Source organism: Schistocerca serialis, chromosome 3 (assembly GCF_023864345.2).
Source record: "Schistocerca serialis cubense isolate TAMUIC-IGC-003099 chromosome 3, iqSchSeri2.2, whole genome shotgun sequence".
In the NCBI taxonomy this organism is placed as follows: domain Eukaryota; kingdom Metazoa; phylum Arthropoda; class Insecta; order Orthoptera; family Acrididae; genus Schistocerca; species Schistocerca serialis.
The window spans coordinates 272,301,288-272,318,489 of NC_064640.1; the positions used below are offsets into that span (position 1 = coordinate 272,301,288).

General features: G+C 40.9%; 1 protein-coding gene across 3 annotated transcripts in view; it reads right to left on the reverse strand.

Moving 5' to 3' along the window:
* LOC126470047 (ecdysone-induced protein 74EF-like) overlaps positions 1 to 17,202 on the reverse strand; it is a 617,268-nt gene that overhangs the window by 471,847 nt on the left and 128,219 nt on the right. The gene's annotated exons all lie outside the window — the stretch shown is intronic.

Sequence of the window (17,202 nt, forward strand, 5' to 3'; positions counted from 1 at the left end):
TTTTTTTACCAGAGAAGACCAGCAGCTGTAGACAGCTCCTACGGGGCAGAGATAAAAAAAAAGAAAGAAAGAAAGAAAAAAAAGGGAAACACATTGCTTGAAGGACGGACCCCAGTTATCCAATACATCAGAAGACAACTCTGACACATAATGTGTAGTGTATACATAATAGTTTTTTAAAAATTAATATTCCTTTAGCTATAACTGAATCTAATTTAATTTTTGTACTTAGATAAGCGTAGCATATACACACATACAAATTTTATAACAATGATATTTTCCTACAAATGGATTTAAATTGGTTGTATGCTCATGAAACCAAAAGCGAATAAATAAACAACAAACAAAAAATAATGCAAAACTCGTCGTAGCGCCATCAGTTTTGAATTACGTTGGGAGCGAAATGAGATTTTCCTCTCGATTTTACTAACAGTTCTACCACTTCACGATTCTGTTGCATATATTGTGCGACAAACCACGCAACAGGTTCTAAGGTATTGGAGAGAAGTGATTGTGTTGAACATCGTGTACCGAGATTTTAGCTTATTCAACTTTCTAGCCGCTGTAGGAATGGATTTCTTCAGTTTCTTTACGAAAGATGATTCTATTTTGTTGGCTGTATTCTGCACGATTCCTTGTCGCAGCAACGTTTTTCAAATGTGCTGGCATTTATTCAAAATTAATACATGTTTTATGTGTGTATGAAGCTGAAAAGCAGTTTTAAACTACAGAATTAGGGTATGAAACAGATCACACCCTGGCATTGAGGATAAAGCGCATCTTCGTTCGGATTCAAGACACAGAAAACTCGAAGTACGCAAATATTCTGTAACTTGGGCTTTTTCATTGTTCTAAGAAGGGAACCGTTCTGTTGCAGAATTATATTGATACTATCACCTACCAAAATGATTTGTGTGTTTACTTCGCCTACACGTCGATGTTTCTCATCGTTCACGTAATCTACTGTGATAAACAGAAAAGAAAGAGCCGCAGTACTGACGACGATGTACAGAATGAAACGTGGTAGTGGAATTCAATTAATTCCACTCAATCCTGTGAACTATGCTGTAAAGAAGCGAGCAGTTGTATTATTTTGCGATTTAAACAGAAGAACAACGAAAAGTTAGGAAAAAAAATCCACCGAGGATTTTTTTGCCGGAACCTTAGGGCGGAACATTTTTCATGAACGTGGTTGCGGTGAGTTTAAAGCTGTCTGATATGATGACAGTTTCCTACGTATACGTTAGTATGATTCTGCGTATTAACAATTATACATTTTTATTTATTTTGATCCTTTTAGAAATGGGTGCTGAAAGCCTTTATTTATATTTTGCACGACGTCTCCTGGAAATTCAATTCCGATTTTCAAGTGTGTTTCCTATGTGGTATGCCATTTATTCGTGTTTTTTCGATGTGTGAAGAGCCGCAGTGTTCTGTTACCTTTACCGGAATGTATAAAAAGAAGTTAAATTTTAATTAACGATCTATCTTTTACAGGGTTAATTGACTTAGAGTTAACTGAGAATTTGGACAGAACTACTTCTTATGGTTTTCTTGTGGTCTACCTGTCCACAAACATACACATATTAAACATCATACACAATTTTCAGTGTACAGTAGACAACGATGAACCAAACATTAAAGCAAAACAGTTACAAAGGTATTTGTACATATACTCAACAGAGATTTTGTCACATATTTGTATTTAAGTATGTTACTGAAGCACCCGAAGAAATTCACTGATTCACTTTCCAGTTTTTTATTTAAATTTTGTCTTCATATTGAACGAAAAACTGGAAAATGAATCAGTGAATTTCTTCAGAAGCTTCGATAGCATACTTAAATAAAAATAGTGAAACACAGAAATAAGTATCTCTGTGAATATTTATAATCAAATAATAATCCAAAATATTAAGATAAATACCATCTGTACTAAAGACTAGTGAATCATACTCTGTGGACGACCTATTGTTATTTATGTTGACTATATGAAAAAATATCTTTGTAACCGTTTTGTTTGTGCAATTGATTTGTCACTGTGTACCGTGCACAGAAAATTGAGTGTGATGTTTGTGTGAATTTCTGCACAGATGTACCACAAGGAAACCGTAAGAAGAAGTTGTTTCCAAATTATCAATTAATTCTAAGTGATATAAAGACCGATCTAAGTTCAAAATTGCGCATGTTTTTATACATTGCCGTAAAGACAACAGAACAGTGCAGCACCTCACACATCGAAAACATCACTACTAAATGGAATAGCACACGAGAAGCACACTTGAAAATGGGAATCATTTCTGAAACACACTGTACAAAATACAAATATGAACAAAATCGTGATTGGTGGCAGAAAAAGTTATTTTACAAAAAAACCCAACAATGATGTCGATTCCGTAGTGCAACCTACTTCAAACATGTTTAACTGTGAGTCGTGGACGGGAGAACGTATAGTATGTATTTATTTCGCGAATAAACCAAATTTAGCTACTTTCAAGTCGTACGACTTCAGCGGCAAAAGAAACCTGTGCATTTTGTTATTCATTTTATCGGACCTGCTACATTGTTAATGACAGACACATTTGACTGTTGTAATATTGCTGGGGGCTGACTGTCACCAAAAACCATCAATCCACATTTAGGAAAGTAAAACAGTGTTTTCTCTACATTATTCTGCCTTAAAGCGAACAAAAATTGTTTCTACGATTATATTTGTCATGCTTTAAAATAAAAATACGTTCCTATGAATAACCACATTACAAGTGCCTTAACAGTAAAGTATTAAAATACGACCTAGAATCTCTTCTGATCTGTGCAATAAGCTGCATAAAAAATTTTGAGCCTGTCTAGCAGAAATAACTGATTCAAATTATGATTTTCAATCTTTTAGTTTTCAGTGTAAGTACAGATATAATTCCTGCACATAATAGTACTTACAAATACACCTTGAGAGTTATTTGAAAGTTAACAACACCGTAATACCGTAGTATCATGTTTATTAAAACTTGATGTCGCCGACTACAGAATGCTTAGAAGTTTACTTATCGGTGGACATCCTAAAAGTCGGTGTGAATTCGCCTGCTGCTTGTCAGGTATGCTACGCGCGAAAGTTGAGTGCTCTGCGGTTCACCTAACCACCAGGGGCAACTTTCCAGCGCCGCCGTTTGGATGACTGCAAACAGGCACGCAAACGAATACGACTGTCGCTTAATGCCCACGATGCAATTGATGGTTATTACTACCGCTCACACGCAACCGTTATGTAAGGGAAATTTATTGGTTGACAGGGAACGCTTGTAAGGACGGTATTACACTATCACATTTCTTTGACAAAGAAATATGATCAAATATTCGTCAAATTTCTTTGACAAAGATCTTAGACGTGGCACTAAAAATAGGCATTACAATGTCATCATATTTTCGTCAAAGTTCGATATGGCAGACAACAACAACTTGTTACCATGCACTGCAGTTGCTTGTACCACAATTGCATTGTGTGTGCATTCGAAGTAGAAGCGGCGGAAAAAAGCATCATACTTGGGTGAAGCCGTGGCTTTTATGTCGAGATAGTAAAAGCATTCAGCAAAATATTTACGAGAGCTGCAAATGAACGGCATCAAGTCTTACATAAATTACTTACGAATGGATGACAGTGCATTACAGTATTTGCTCAGTAAAGTGACTCCTTATATTACAGAACAGAATACTCAGTTCAGGAATGCTACATCTGCACACGACAGGCTTGGAGTAACACTGCGATTTATTGCTACGGCAGAGAGCTATTCTTGCTTACAGTACAGTAATACAATACCACAGAGCACATTAAACAAAATAATTCAAGAAACGTTGATTTATAAACCAATGAAGGAGGAATATCTGAAGGTAAATGAATGTTTAGTACACTCAATGTGGGCAATAAGAACTATTTTTATTTTTGAATAACTTAATTAATAAAATTAGTGTTCCACCAACTACAGACTTAATAAAAAGTAGGAAGCAAATAAGGCAATTTTTAACTTGCAGTATCCAGAGTTAAAAAATAGACAAAGTGGCATGGAGAGTTAATAATTTTCTTTTATTTTAGAGTGTTTCCCTCTCCTCTATTCTGGCTTGCTGAAAAGCTGCTTGGATGATTCCAGATGAAGAGGTGGATGGTTGTAGCTGTGATTGTTGATTTGAAGTCGCCTGCAGCATATCCCACCTGCCCATCAGCATACGATTAATAGCGTACGTTGTGTTCCTTTCTCCTCCCCCCTCCTCTCCCCCCCACTAGTCAAAGCAAAGTTATTAAAATGAACTGAAGGAAATCACCAACTAAACTTTGCAGTCATGTTTACAACCACAGTACAGACGTTAAATAGTTGTAGAGATGGCAGTGCTCCAAGCACTGAACAGAAGAAGAACGACTTTTACTATCAAATCTGCGGCGAGGGCCTAGATTTGACCATATTTCTTTCACGAAAGGCAAAATTCGACAAAGTTCTCCATTACACTATCAAATATCTTTGGCAAAAATATATGACATATCAGCTTTAACACACAAATATGATAGTGTAATACCGGCGTAAGAGCTACAAAAGTATGTTGGTCGTCGAATACTCACTTGCAAGTTGTTATAAAGTGCAGCCCAGTGTTATCTGAAGTTTTTCAATACTAGAGAATGCTAAACGATAAAAAAATCTATACCAATGCTCTACATGCAACGCACGAGTAAGAAATGACGAGTTAGTCCGACAGTTTTATCAAATTTCACCCCACGTCATCTACATAAGTCAACAAATGATAAATATGCATTATTAAGTTGCAACGAAAGTGCTTTCCGTTGTGTCTTTTTAGAACGAAACTGCATTGCTAATAATGAATCTATTTTCTATGATTAGTTACTGATCACTTTGTATGTGCTTGTCGCCGGAGCATAGCCTACATCGTCTCTATAATCCGTTCATCATAAGAATATACCTGATGTAAACATTGCACTATGTATTCTTCCGCGTTTTCTGGAACCTCATTGGATTTCCGTTTCGCGTCGGACTGCAGCAAAGCTGTCTCGAGTACTGTCAAGTAAGATAATAAGGCTACGTTTTGTGCTGTGCGTTACGCTCACATCGACTTAGCGATAATACGGGACAACAGTTTTACCAGCGCATTTAACTTGGACAACTGGTACAGCTAGGCTGCAGTGGCATGGCCAGCTGCAGATCACACTTTAAAAGAGACGAGCAGAGGAGAAATACAACTTCGAATTAGACGACTAGACGAAAACCGCAACACGTTATCGTTTTTAGCTAACCTACTATTGTAATTAAAAACAAAAAGGATGAAAATTTCTGCCTTGACAGGGTAATTTTTCTGCATAAGCTGCGTGTAACGTAAGAGAGTATTGAAGGATTTCACACTATAGTTAAATTTTGAAGCCACTGAAGGTATTACTTACAGTCAGTCGTCTGGTAATCTCTTAGCTTCTTCCTTATTCGAATCCGAGAAATACATTTCAGTTCTGGAAGTATCACCTGCTACGTTGATAACGAGCCTGTCAACAACAGAATCCAGGAAGCCAACCAGGCGTAGCATTTTCTCTTCTTATTTTATGACGAGCCGTTCTATGTCACGCCAGCGTTCGGCAGTGACGTGTGAAAAAGCTGCGTGCGTTAGTTGCAGTACGTCTGGCAACTTAACGATTTTGTTACTTCTCGGGCCAAATCCCGCAGCTTAGCTCCAGATCAGTTCTGTCGGGTTTATATTGAAATGGTACAATAGCAAACGCAAAAATGTAGCATTTGTATGATGTACTCGATCCTGTGAAAATGATTGTTTTTCATGTTCCTAATATATTTATCTACTTCTGTTGTATAAAACGATGGACATAGTCCAACCAAAGAGGATTTGAAACTTCCTGGCAGATTAAAACTGTGTGCCCGACCGAGACTCTACCCCGGGACCTTTGCCTTTCGCGGGAAAGTGCTCTACCAAGTGAGCTACCGAAGCACGACTCACTCCCGGTACTCACAGCTTTACTTCTGCCAGTACCTCGTCTCCTATATTCCAAACCTTACAGAAGCTCTCCTGCGAACCTTGCAGAACTAGCAAGAGACGTGGCTTAGCCACAGCCTGGGGGATGTTTCCAGAATGAGATTTTCACTCTGCAGCGGAGTGTGCGCTGATATGAAACTTCCTGGCAGATTAAAACTGTGTGCCCGACAGAGACTCGAACTCGTGACCTTTGCCTCTCGCGGGCACGTGCACTACCAAGTGAGCTACCGAAGCACGACTCACGCCCGGTACTCACAGCTTTACTTCTGCCAGTACCTCGTCTCCTACCTTCCAAACCTTACAGAAGCTCTCCTGCGAACCTTGCAGAACTAGCACTCCTGAAGGAAAGGATATTGCGGAGACATGGCTTAGCCACAGCCTGGGGGATGTTTCCAGAATGAAATTTTCACTCTGCAGCGGAGTGTGCGCTGATATGAAACTTCCTGGCAGATTAAAACTGTGTGCCCGACCGAGACTCGAACTCGGGACCTTTGCCTTTCGCGGATAGTGCTCTACCAAGTGAGCTACCGAAGCACGACTCACGCCCGGTACTCACAGCTTTACTTCTGCCAGTACCTCGTCTCCTACCTTCCAAACCTTACAGAAGCTCTCCTCCGAACCTTGCAGAACTAGCGAGAGACATGGCTTAGCCACAGCCTGGGGGATGTTTCCAGAATGAGATTTTCACTCTGCAGCGGAGTGTGCGCTGATATGAAACTTCCTGGCAGATTAAAACTGTGTGCCCGACCGAGACTCGAACTCGGGACCTTTGCCTTTCGCGGGAAAGTGCTCTACCAAGTGAGCTACCGAAGCACGACTCACGCCCGGTACTCACAGCTTTACTTCTGCCAGTACCTCGTGTCCTACCTTCCAAACCTTACAGAAGCTCTCCTGCGAACCTTGCAGAACTAGCACTCCTGAAGGAAAGGATATTGCGGAGACATGGCTTAGCCACAGCCTGGGGGATGTTTCCAGAATGAGATTTTCACTCTGCAGCGGAGTGTGCGCTGATATGAAACTTCCTGGCAGATTAAAACTGTGTGCCCGACCGAGACTCGAACTCGGGACTTTTGCCTTTCGCGGGCAAGTGCTCTACCAAGTGAGCTACCGAAGCACAACTCACGCCCCTTCCTCACAGCTTTACTTCTGCCAGTACCTCGTCTCCTACCTTCCAAACCTTACAGAAGCTGTCCTGCGAATCTTGCAGAACTAGCAGGAGACATGGCTTAGCCACAGCCTGGTGGATGTTTCCAGAATGAGATTTTCACTCTGCAGCAGAGTGTGCGCTGATATGAAACTTCCTGGCAGATTAAAACTGTGTGCCCGACCGAGACTCGAACTCGGGACCTTTGCCTTTCGCGGGCAAGTGCTCTACCAAGTGAGCTACCGAAGCATTTATCCTTTCCTTCAGGAGTGCTAGTTCTGCAAGGTTCGCAGGAGAGCTTCTGTAAGGTTTGGAAGGTAGGAGACGAGGTACTGGCAGAAGTAAAGCTGTGAGTACCGGGCGTGAGTCGTGCTTCGGTAGCTTACTTGGTAGAGCACTTGCCCGCGAAAGGGAAAGGTCCCGAGTTCGTGTCTCGGTCGGACACACAGTTTTAATCTGCCAGGAAGTTTCATATCAGCGCACACTACGCTGCAGAGTGAAAATCTCATTCTGAAAGAGGATTTGGTTTTTCATTTTTGCCTTAAAAATTAAATTTTTGTTTTCTCAATTTAAAGAACTTTTATGGACAGTCTTTTATAAAACATCGATATTTAAGAATTTGTATTTGAAATGGAAACAGGAATTTCGTGTCCAATATGTAATTAGAAACAAGAAGAGGTGCATTGTTCATAGGAAATGATGATGAGTTTTATAATTACGAGATGCAGATATTTCAGATTGAACGAGGAAAAAAAAAGAGGGAGACTTGAACCAATGCACGATTAACCCCATTTTGTTCAGATACCATTACGCTCCTGCCTGCGCTACACCGTCAGTATGGTATAGTTTATCAACAGCATTATATATAACGCTGAAAAAAAGTTTCGAAGCCGATTATATCCGTAAATTTATGAAAAAAAAACATTAAGAACAGCTCTTTTCTCGGCAATTTTTAACCGTGTCCCACGCGCGTGTTTCACTACGAAACAGAAAGCAGCCTCAGTGCATTAACAGCGCGACAATCAGAGCACAACGCTGCAGAGGCTGTGACTGTATACGAATTTTGAAATAAAAACTACTAAGAAAATCGTTGATGGCTGTTAATAGATTTGAATATCTTAAAGTTTAATTTAACGCAGCATAGTAATAAGATATCTAATACATAAGTAGGACCTACTTCCAAGAGCGTAACAACACCAGTGTATGTGTGATACAGCTGCTGACCAATCATCGCGTTTGTGTTTGTTTACATCAGGTTTATTCTTATGATGAACGGTTATAGCTCTCTAGGCACTGTGCCTCGGTGACTGTACGAACAATTCTTACGATATAGCAAAACTGCAGATAAGTATGTGGCCACATTCACGAACGACGTCTCAAAAAGCTTAGCCTTTGACATTGTGAATAACAAATACTTCGTTTAAATGGCACAGGAACATAGATTATTGAAATGCATTTGTGTTACAGGTAACAAACGTGACAAAAATCTGAAATGGCAAGCAGGAGGAAGTGAGAAGAGAGGAAATGGGCAAGAATGCCTCGTATCTGATTTTATCGGCTTAGAGAAATGTTTCACATCCACGCAGGGGTATGTGACGAAAGGGAGCAAATAATCTACCTCTGAAGTTTTCCACATATTTCACCGACGACGAAGCATAATCATGAAACGAGAGTACATTTCTTGAACAGGATGTCGGAAGGAACAAGTTACGACTTCCTCACAGGTTATCTGCCGTAAAGCAGTGTCAGAACATGTAACTGTAGATGTTCTGAAACGGAAATACAAATATTGTTGAAAAAGAACAAAACCTTAAAATCTCTTTCACAAAAGTAAACAACACCGACATCACAGTTAATGGGGGTACAGTTACCCCTAGCTGCCATATCTCTTTGGGAGAAATGTCGAGTGCTCAAAGTGCTGGTTCAAGAGCTCTATATGCAGCCGATCGCGTAACTAAAAAAAGAGTTACGTTAAGGTCTAGAAGAGTCGTTGGTGACATATATATTTTTTTCGTCATACATCATGCATTTCAAGCACCCAGAATACAAGGTCGGATGTCAATGTTATTTCGTACACGCACAAACCATGGGCACAAACCATGGGCTGCTCTGAACATCAACGTTACACCCGCCTTTTTCAGCCAAGCAGTCCGCTATTGCTGAACATTGTATTTCTACTGGACATTCAATCGAGTGTGAGAAAACAATGATTTTGTCCACAGCAACGTCCTTCTGGGACTCCATTATTAAAGAATCCGTAGAAATACGACTGGCGGAAAATCTGTTAAACCGTGACAGCGGCTACCAGCTGGACAGTGCATGGAATCCCATCATCTCCACGATTTGCTCAAATCGAAGACGACAGAGTGCGTCGACGGCCGTGGCAAACAGCAACGCAGAGGGCGACTGAGTTCAGCTATTCCACCAGCGAGGGCGCTGCCGGCGGGCAGCGTGGTTCATCTATCAAGTTTTCGACGCATGCGCAGAATAGTTACAGTACGCTATGTATTGCGGAACGGAGGACATTTCCGCCAGTCTGCGACGGCTCACCTGAAGATGACTGGCAGGTGCCCAGTTGAAATATTGTGCGATGTATTGAACGACTACCGGCTGCAAGCCCGAAATTTGTTTGAACAGTCAATTCGCAGAGGAAATTTTAAAATACTTCACGTCTGCTCCTATCGTCCAAGAACAGGTAACGGACTCCCTGCAACACTGATCGGAAACGAATATCATCCGGACTATGGAATTACTGTCCCACGCGTGGGCTGCCCTTAACATAACCTAAATGGTTGCTGAAGTGCTGTCGTGACCGGGAAGCACGGAATGCTGATGAATGGTGTCCAATTTTGTTGAGCAATGAATCACCCTTCTGCACTACGCCGGATGGCCGTCGTTGGCGAGTATGACGGCGACTTAGGAAGAGGTCCCATTCTTCCAATATTTTGGAGAGGCACAGTGATGTCACTCCCGGCGTCATTGTGTGGGGACCCATCGGGTTTGACATCAGGCCACGCTTGATAGTCACCGAGGGAGCTTTGATGGCACAAGGGTTCGTCATGGAAATCCTGCATCCTCGTGTGTTACCTATCATACTACAGTACTGTGATGCATTTCTTTTAACAGGACAATGTTCATACACACATGGCATGCGGCTCTATGAACTATCGGCGTGATATTGAGGTACTTCGGTGGCCAGAGAAATCGTCAGATATGTTCCCGATAGAACTTGTATGGGGCGTCAACTTTTTCCCATGGCCAGTATCCTGGACATTGAGGACTAGTTAATAGGTCGTGGGCCAGCTTGCCTCAGAATAGGATACAACGGCTTTAGGACACCTTTCCCAACCGAAACAGTGCATGCGTCCAGGACAGAGGGGGCGCAACGTCATAGTGATAAGTGACTTCACAATGCCAAGTTATTTGTAAATTTGACTCGATTTTTTAATCAATGAAATAACTTTACATACCCTTCATGGTGCTTATCTTTTTTTTTGTCAGGGAGTGTATATTTTGCATTATTTCTAGGGAGCTGAAATCAGACAGCTGTTTCTACTATATACGCTAGGATAATCACGGAGTGCATAGAAGAGAGGAGCGCAAGTGAAAAAAGTAAAATCTTTTTTTAAAAAACACGCTTGTTACCTTGTAGTGTCTTCTCCTTTTGCTCTGTAAGTTCTTTGACCTACTTTCGTTAAGCCGTTAACTGCAGCTGTAGCTATGAAATCTCAGCTATAATGGAGAAAACGATTGTAATTATTTCGCAAGAAAACACGGCCATTACCCAACAGTGTCATCTCCTTTTGCTCTTTGAGTTCTCTGGGCTATTTTCGTTGTGGCATTATTTCTAATTGTAGCTACGAAATTTCAGTTATAACGAACCATGCAACTGCAGTATTCTCACGCATGAGGGGCGTATAGAAATAATTTTCTTTACTTATAAGTTGGAGAGGTAGTTAAAATTTATTTCTTTTCGATCATTATGAATACGTTTATTCAACTCAAAAGGTCTTTGGGATTAAAATATACTCGATAATGCCCGTAACAAGTTACGTTTAATAGAAGATACAGACGTCAATTGCGAAACCCGTCTCCGTAGATCACAAAATAAAACTTTGCAATCGTCGAGGTTCAACGGCTCATGTTAAACTTTTCCTCGACGGTTTGAAAATATTTGGTCTAAATTGAAGCTCCGGTACTCAAAGGTTCCAAAATTCAGGTCATGTACTGACACCGACACGCCAATCATGGTAACTGGGAGAGAAACCTCACAAATGATTGAAGCCAGATACATTAGCGTCGCACATTTCGCTTGGGCAGGCGCTTCGTTATTGTGGAGCAACGTGTACGTGGAATTACAAAGCGCAGTCACTTCACTTCAGTACTACCCGGCGGACGTGGCATAAGGACGTTAACGAAGTATCCAGGGCGTGATGCGGCGCTGAACGCTACAGGGCTGCGCTATATTTCTCGAGTGTGTCCGCTAGCATTTTATGTTAACGGAGGTGGAAACGGTTGTGTCGTTCCTATGCCGAGGGTTCGCCCGCACTAACGTAGCTACGTACAATACTTGTACTCTATTTAGTCACAATATTTCAGGAGCTACTCTTCCACAGTTAAACTTTATTTATTTATTTACTCACAACTAGTGTGAAGCCTTATTATAAGGAAATCATGTTCGTTATATAGGAGTCAGATCACATCGAACGTAAAAGTTTTCTCACTGGTTTTTAGGATGTGGAAAATTTATTTTAGTTTTAATCTTGTGAACGGAGACCGTATAGCAGACCAACGGTCGTTAATCCGCCGTACAGATTCCATCCTGATCAGGTTTACCTTCCTGTCTCGCAAGCCAGCGCGCTGCATATTACGCTTATACGAGCAGATTAATATACATTGACAGTGATCAAATCATGGGATCACAATGTGTTAAAACGGCACAAGAGAAAGGAGTCGAATGAAATGAAGTCATGTTGTTATTGAGTTAGCAATTTCGTCAATAAGGTCTGTCTTCGGAAACGTCGTTAACGATGGCATAATTACTTACAATTTTACTATCTCTGAAACAAATCCCAGTAGCCATTAATGAAAAAATTAGCTGTGTATCTATGTTGTCCCGCGTGCTAAGACACTAGTACAATCGTGCAACCTAATCGCAAGACGACTTGCTCTACCTCCACGTAATATAAGCACGATCAAAGCGCTGCAGTAACTTTTTATTGCCTATACTCTTTGATAAAAAAGACAAAAATATTTGACTGAACAAATTCCGTCCAACTCCTAAAAGATTGCAGTGAGAGGCCGAATATGATTCATTTCTTTTTTGTTTGCACGTTTTATAGCTCCTCGCCCAGGTCTTGATGGCCTAAGGGATGCCGACCAGCCGCCGTGTCATCCATGGCCCTGCGGCGTCATGCAGATGCCGTATGTAGAGGCATGTGGACAGCACACCACCCTCCCGGCCGTTTTGCCGACTTTCCAGACTGTGGAGCCGCTGCTTCTCATTCACTCAGTTGGCGTTAAGAGGCTGAGTGCACCCCGTATCATTCCCTCCACAAGGAAAAATACGTATTAGTACAGGAAATCGAACCCGGGTTCTCTGCATGGCACCCATGTACTCTCAACACTCAGACACGAAATGGGACTTGTTTGCACATTACTCGTTTATAGATAGTAGATAAATGGACGAGGCTACTAGCTACAGAAGCTCCCCCTATTCCACGTACACCTCGAAGGTACAATTACAAGCCGCGAGGGGTTAGCCGAGCGGTCTAGGGCGCTGCAGTCAGTCATGGATTTTGCTGCTGGTCCCGGCGGAGGTTCGAGTCCTCCCTCGGGCATGGGTGTGTATGTTTGTCCTTAGGATAACTTAGGTTAAGTAGTGTGTAAGCTTCGGGGCTCGTGACCTTAGCAGTTAAGTACCATAAGATTTCACACACATTTGAACTTTTTTTTTTTTTTACAATTACAAGGATTTTCAATGGCTTTGGAGATCTTGGCTTACACGAAAACAGTGAGACGATGTTCCACATCAAAGCCACACACAATTTTAAAAGAAATTAGAATCTTTTCAAGCGCATAATGTTTATGAAAGGCTTAATTCGTTTCTAAAACGGAGAAAGATTCTACGATCACAAAAAAGTGGTCTATTGGTAGCTGAATTCATTGCCTGCCTGAGTAAATTCTCAGTCGCTAGTAATCTCCCAACCAACGAGAAAGTAAGCACTCACAAAAATACGAGATGCTCCGTGCATTTGCAGGTACAACGGAGAAGTTTATCCAGTCACATCTGACATCACTCTGCCCCTTTCTGGCGTCAGCAGGTTTGTCAAATTTGGGTCTACGAAAACAAGGTTATCGCAACAACGTAACCTGATATACTCGCAAAAACTTGTCGCAATGAAGGAAAAAAGCTATGATTTAATTTGCCAAGCTAAGCTTTATTCGCGTGTTTTAAGTTGACTAAATAAGGTGAAGTCGGTGACCAATCAAATATTATTAGGAATGAATGTGGGAAATGAACTAAAAGTATTATTTTGACAAAACTGAACGTCTCGCCGAAATATCGAACTACGTCTCGTTTCACTGATCCACGAAAACCTGATACAGTGGTATTTTGTGCGGAGCATTTTCTGTATAGTTAATAGACCTTTCTTTTCGAAGTACTGTTAACGTTAGTTGCTTTCACCAAAGCATCCGAAACGTTGTACACAATGTCATGATGCTAAATACATCTGCAACGTCGAAAGTCTGCGTAATATATATATATATATATATATATATGAATACTTCCGAAGTTATATACATTATATATCTAACACTTCTAATGAGACAGATGATCCTAGGAACTGATTTAAAGTTTGATGTCAACAGATTACTAAGTTCCCCAGTTGAAAACTGTAAACGATAAAAAGTAGCATCCTATCTAGGATTGTTCATCTCTGTCTAAATGCTCCGTGGATGGTCGTGGAGTGTTTTTTTCGTTTTTCTAAATTGTTAAGTTCCAAGCCAGTTGTGGATAGGAGGTCAAGAGCAGATATTTATAACGTCTCACGCAGAAGCGGCACACGGAATGTTGGAATCGGTTCAGTGGCATCAGACGTATCTACGAGGGCTTGCTGAAAAGTAGTGCATCTAAATTTTAAATGTAAATACTCTTAAATGTTTGAAATAAAACATTCTACATCATTATTCTTCACGTCTACTAATTATTTCTCAACATAGTCATCCTGACGAAGAACACATTTCTCCCACAGAGAGACCAGTTTGTTGATACCTTCAGGGTTGACAGAGCCACAACCTAACCTCTGCTTGCACCCCTTCATCACCCATAGTGAAGACTTAGAAAGTGTTCTATAAGTTTTGCAAACAAATGAAAGTCGGATGGGGCCAAGTCGGGACGGTACGGAGGATCATCGATGACGGTGAACCCTAGGCGTCGGATTGTTGTAAATACCGAAGCGTTAGTGTGTGGTATTGCATTCGTATGCTGAATGAGAGGGTGCTCCATGTTTGGATGAACTCTACGAATTCGAAAAGTGGATTACAGAACACTGTTTCTCACGCACAGACGAAGTTACGTTATACCCCTCCCCCCCCCCCCCCCCCCATGTTACAGGCTACAATTCGGAGTCCTCTAGCGGCAGGGGGATGCAAATACGTAAACATGAAGAATAAATATATATAATATTCATAAAGTATGTTTTATATGAAATCTTTTAGAGTTTTCACATAAGAAATTCGGAGACATTACTTTTCAACACACACTCAGACAAAACATTCGTCCGATAAGGAGCAGTTTGTTAGACTTTCGAAGGAAAAGTTGAGCGCTACACTTCCATAGAAGTTTAGAAGAGAAAAAAACTTACATATGTTATAGTATAAACAAAACATGTCGATATTTCGGACACTGTTGTATAAACTCAGAAGATGCCCTACAAAAAAAGAGAAAAATATTTATGCCGAGTATTTAGACCTTCAAATATGGTTTTGTATCGGCCAGTGGGCTTTCGAAGCGATTTGCAGAATTGGCCTAGGTATACATATTAAAGGTCTTTTACCATATTCCTATGAGATGCGCAGTCTCAACATCGTAAATAAGACGATAACACGCTTTTCAAGGCTTACGGTATCCGCTCGTTGAAGGGAAAGTGTCTTGATCCTTTAATTCTAATATTAAGTGTAAAGCGAGATGTTACAGCAACAAAAATCAGGCCACAGTGATTACTCAGAGTTGCACTAACCTGGTATAGGTAATACATGAAACTGATAACCGGATGCCAAAGTGGTAGCGCTTAATGTGTGCCGGTATATAGTCTAAAATTGATACGAGGTGCTGGCAAGCAGCGCCACGGCTTCATTCACTAGGACGGCTTGATTCAGTTTCAATGTCAGGAATAGCGGTGGCTGTGGGACTCTTAAACTTATTTGGAATGACGACCATTTAGAGAGAAAAACCAAGTTAAAAAGTTTGTAATTACATGCTTTTATCGCTTCTAATGAAATGCATTTCTGGAGGTATAAAGTCAGGGAAGTTCCAAAGTTCAAATGAACTGTACCACGGGGGCCAACAGCGGCCTGATACAACTGCTGATCTCCCTGCCTTGCAGGCTTAGATAAAACAGACGCCACGCAGTCTTTGTTTCCCCAACTCCTCTCTTGTACTCACGCAAACATTAGTGAATGAAGTCTGATGAGATAATTCTTATCACTTTTGTAGTTTTAGCAAGACAGTACTACCGCGGCAGAAGACGTTATTCTGCGTAGCCTTTAGAACTCCTTAAAATGTGCATTTTCATTCTTTGGACAGCTGAACTTAATTTATCAATATGTAGCGAGCTGAAATGAACGAGATGTTTTGCGCAAATGACCTGGAATGAACGATAGTGTAATTTCAGAAAAGCTAAGCAAAAGAATGATTAAAACTACACAGAGACATTTTTGGAACAGTTCAATGAAACAGTAGACAACTTGTTTTTTCGATTTTTGTTGCATGCACGTGAAAGATATGTCACTTCTAAATAATTTTTGCGCACTGCATGAACAGGTTTATTATTTACAATGCACTGAAATTCATCGCCAGCAATCTTCTATTACACAGAAGCGGGATGTAACCTGTAAAAAGCAGTGTATAGTATGTTCTACATGCATTTCGCCTCTACTGCAACCGAAAATTTTCAAACATTTTATGTTTATTGCCGCTGATGAACGAGGTTTCGCAATAATAAAAAACAAATACGGCTAAGATCCTTTATTTTTTATTTGCGTGCTGCCATTATATGTATTTTTATGTCACAGGACGATCAGCTTTGTATTACTGTCCCCCACTCTCTCTTATTAGATACGGATCTGAAAACTGCCTGTAACAGAGGTCTACACCAGTAATCTGCATAAACGAAAAAGTTATCCATATGGTGTCTGTCTTCCATCATCATATTACAACTGGTTTCGGTGTCGTTATACGTGATGTCTGCCTTATGAAAAATGTCAAACCGATGTCGAATAATTCCTCAGGACAGCGCTCAACCGGAAGCGCCTGCTCCACAAGCCATGAATGCACAATTAGTAGGCCTACAGTTATACAATCTTCTTGGCGTTCGACAGGTGAAGCAGTCGAAATCGTAGCTGTGCCTCATAACGAAACATTCGAGCAAGTATCCCACGTAATAAACTAGAACAGCATTTTGTGATACATGCACGGATGCTAAATTTTTGAATTCTACAAACTCCGAAAGGGGCTCACCTGCATCTACCCTCTAATTTTAACAGGTGTACTTCTCCTGCAACCGACAACGCAGAGCCTGTTCAATAAGTGAAACAAAGGACCTTTTATTTTAGTGACATTTTTGAAAATGATAGGTCTGACTTGTATATAGAAAGTTTCCCGGCCTATTGGATACTCAACGGTGTTTCGGTGCATGGCAAAAAACGACGACCGGCTTCAGTCCCGAAACATCATAGAGTAATGACAGGTCTGCTTCCAGCAAAGAAGAAATTTTGGGCTTTAGGGTCCTGTCGACGGCAAGGGCTTA